Genomic DNA, 4,219 nt, shown 5'->3' on the forward strand with positions numbered 1-4,219 from the left:
GAATTAGCGCGTATCTCAGGAGGGTGATGGTTTGGGCAAGTTGGCTTTCCATTTTAGACTCTGTGGTCCAGCGCAAAGCGGGACAGGGGCGCTTGTCCTCGTTTTTTCCTGTGTCCCATATCTCGCTTCGCGCTGTAGCACACTGTCTAAAATGTATCTCAGGGCTCCACATAAGCGCGTATCTCAGGCAGGGATAATGCGAGCGATAGCCGGTCGAGCGTTCTGCTAACCTAAGCCTGCTGCTCGTTGCACTAGCAAGATCGGCATCGCAGCAAAACCCAGGGCTTGCGCGCTGAAGAACTTATCGTTTCGTTTTCTGCGGCTACAAGGCTTTGTTACCGAAGTCTTATGGTTCGTTTATGTTCGTTTAAGTTCGCTTTATTTGAAAAGCGGTCTCGCATTTCGGGAAGTACACACGATGACGTACCGCTTCTGAGATTATGCTCAGTGCCTTGAGTCAAGGCAGTCAGCATGATCTCAGAATTCATGGTGAACTTACTGAGCACAATAAATGCTACGTTTTTATCATTACTTTGCTTCGAAAAGCTTTGTTTCCGAACCAAAACCGTTATGAGCCGTTACGGATTATTTTTTTTTCGTTCCGGAGCAGCACCAGAATGGAACTTTTTTCAATAGAACGAAACTAAAACCAGAACAAAAAAGTATTTCGTTCCGACGCATTCCGAGACAAAGAACATATCGTTCCTAGTAGTGATGCTGCAAATAAAGTAAAGGCAGATCGAAGACATTTGTTCACCTTCACGATAATGAGCTTATTCATCAAATAAAAGAAAGCTCCTTATCTTGGTATATAGGAGGGGGGGGGGTACATGAACAGCCATTTCATTGCAATGTGTGCTGCACCAAGACAATCCCACCTGCCACTCTGCTAATGCAGAATATTTTTCTAAAACAAGATCCCAACTCAGGGTTCCTGAACTGTTTGGCAGCTAAATATGAACTTGGCATGGCGTGAGGTAAGAAAACATACATGCGGTTCCTGCCAAAACATCCTCGGAAAGCGTGTTTTCGTCGTTACACAAGTTTGGCCTCGTATCAACTGTCCAACGGGAGAAAAGACTCTGCCGTCTAGCATGTGCATAATGTCTGGACATTAAGGGTGTCTACAACAACGTGTTACACCATTTGATTCTTCGGGCTCTTGAATATATCTGCGTTGGTGGCCGGATGTATGCGTAGCTGTACAGTTGTTATGTCAGTGGCCGCAGCATTTTCTTGTCCACTGCGTATGGCGAAACTGGTAGACATGACGTTCGCAGGGGTGTTCCGCAGGGTGGCGTCCGTAGCCCAATATTTGTCAATGTTATACTGATGGGTCTTGCAGACGAGCTGCCTGACACAACGCATATTAGCATGCATGGGGATGAAATCTGTATCTTGTCATCTGGGGTCGTACGTCCACAAGTGCGTGCAAGGCTTCGACGTGCGCGGCTAGTATCACGGTGAAGTACTTGTGCCGTAAAGGCCCGCAGCTCTCAGCAACTAAGTGTACAATGTTGGAATTCACGCGCTTATCAATCTCACAATATCCCATTGTTGTCGACGGAACAGTGCTACCTTTAGTCACCCACCACATATTTCTTGATGTCATAGTAGACCGCAATCTTTCTTGGTCAGAAAATACGTTACTGCTCTTAAGACTAAACTAACAGACTTCATACACGTTCTTCGTGTTCTATCTGGACTGGGAGGGAGCCCTTCGAACGAACTTTGCTCCAAGTGTACCAAGCACTTTTCTACGCTACAGCATGCCTGTGCTGACATGGGGCCATGCTGTCTGCGCACGCTGGAGAACCTTCAAGTACAAGCATTGCGGATATGCCTTGGCTTTCCACGCTGCACGTAAAGTAAGGGCACAAAAGGAGAAGCACGGACTTGCCCAATCGAGGTATACAGGTCCTGTAAACCTCTGCAAATCTTTCTCCGCCTCCTGACCAGACACACACGTCATCCTCTGTCATCACTTCCAAGAGATAACCTTGACTGTTATTTTTCTGAAGCAATTGCACGTCGCGCAAGCGTTATATACCTGCAAGGTTTCAGGCCACCAATGTCTCCACAACACCTCCCTGGACGAAACCGAGACCACTAGTTACAAGTCCCATGTTTCTTCCATTGGCTTGAAGCAGCTCCACTTGTCTAATATTTTTACATCATATAGTGGGACTGTGCAACTATATACCGATGGTTCGGTCGCACCATCTGCCACAGCGGCTGCATTTGTTATCCTGCAACTTGGCATTATCCGGCGATTTAAGTTGGACCACAGATCGACGCCTATGTCTGCGGAAGTAACGTCAATGCGGGAGGCTGTACGTTTTATGAGAACGCAGACACCTCATAAATGGACGGTGTTCTGCGATGCCAAATCAGCGTTTCAGGTGTCTGGCCACTGTGGTGGTATTGGCTAACAGTGAGGAAAGATCGGCATTCTCTTCCTCTGATGAAATACGGATTGCCTACTCGCGACCTGACACCAACTCAATGATCAAGTCACTCATGCAGAACCTTACAAAGGCATGCACAACCCACGCTGACAACATCCACGGGTGCCTACATCCAGACTGTAAATTCTGTTTGCCACCGAAACTTATGCGGAGCAAAGCGTCATTAGGATAATTCGGCTGTGCGTTGTTTTCATCCACCGCTACGCACTCATCATCAGCCAGTCGAACAGCCCTGACTGCGAACACTGTCAGACGCCTGCAACGCTGGAATATATAGTGTGAGATTGCCCAGCATATATGCCCTGGAGCGAAGGACATTGGATAATTTTCTAGCCAGAGTTGGCAGGCAACCACTATTGATGGACAGTGCAACAGTGCAGCTTCAATGCGGACAACTGAAGCGTTGTTGAAGCTTCTGCATGTCGCGAAACTAGATGAGCGGCTCTAGCAGGGCCACCGTCTAATATACATAAGCACTCACCACTTCTCTTATCATCATCATCATCATAATCATCATCATCATAATAATAATAATAATAATAATAATAATAATCATCATCATCATCATACATCCCCATACTTCCACTCCCCTTCCCTCTTCCCCAGTGTAGAGTGGCAGAATAGGGCGCACTAGCTCAGATCGACCTGTCTTTCTTATCAATAAAATCTCTCTTTCTCTCTCGTTACACAAGCAAAAAATGTGCTAAATCTAGCGAAAGGTCTTCTAAAGTGTCAACATTGTCCTGACGCAATAATGTAATAAATAAACGGCATGTACCACCGTCGGCACTTACGGCTTTGCAGGAACAGAGGCTAGTGTTTCCAGCTTTTGTAAGGCAACGCAGCAAAAGGAATATGAAAATAGGATATAAGGAACACGTTGCACAATATTGTTTCGTAATGTATTGAAACCCTCAATGTTGGTAAAGATTGAAAATTCCATAACAATTAGGAATCGAAACTGCTGCGCCTTGGTGAATTATGTGCATGAACAGGTCATTCGAAATCGAAGATGTTAGAAACGACGGATTGTGTGGATGGCTTGAGACGCAGCAACTTTTCTATTGTCATTTTAAAGCGAAGCTTTATTGCCTAGTTCCATGCACTTTTACAGTGATGGTGTTTATGGCTAGGGTTCCGTGCGTTATGGTTCTAAGTGAGCAAAAAGCGTGTGCGGATCCCGAAAGTAGTGCAATACCGGGCCGACACGCAGTGGGGATGAAGCAGGCTTCAAGCACTCCGCCAACTTGCAAAATAAGTGTAATATCTTGGGTCCAAATAGAACCCGCATCACATATTAAGGTGATAATAACAGGTACACTTTGACCCGCGCCAAACATCTCTACGTTCGCACCGTCCTCATTGTCCGTGTTCCAAGCACTTGCGCGCCTCCTTTCCTTCCGCTCTCACGTGGTGGTGGTTCCGTCGAAACGTCACGGGTGTCTAGTTTCCTCCGGCTCCTCGGGGTGGTCCCGTCATCCACGCGAATGTATATAAAATTACGGTAAGTGAGGTCGTACCTTTGTTAAAAATCCTGTGTCGCCTCTGTGTCGTGTGCTAAACAGCTTCGCTGGTCATCTAACTTCACAGAGTGGAATGGCTCATGAGTTTTTCGTATGTATCTGGTCTCTAACGCAGAATGCCACGGACGCATGCTTCGACAAGCCGCATAGAACACCCTTTCTCGCGAGCAAGCCGGCGCCATAGAGAAAGGAATAGAACAAGAGCGGACACTCGGCGAAAACTGGAAA

The 4,219-nt window shown here is 46.6% G+C and overlaps 1 pseudogene; it reads right to left on the reverse strand.

Moving 5' to 3' along the window:
* Positions 1 to 3,632: 3,632 nt before the first annotated feature.
* On the reverse strand, positions 3,633 to 3,808 carry LOC142583835 (U2 spliceosomal RNA; annotated as a pseudogene).
* Positions 3,809 to 4,219: the final 411 nt, after the last annotated feature.

This window comes from Dermacentor variabilis, chromosome 5 (assembly GCF_050947875.1).
Source record: "Dermacentor variabilis isolate Ectoservices chromosome 5, ASM5094787v1, whole genome shotgun sequence".
Lineage (NCBI taxonomy): Eukaryota > Metazoa > Arthropoda > Arachnida > Ixodida > Ixodidae > Dermacentor > Dermacentor variabilis.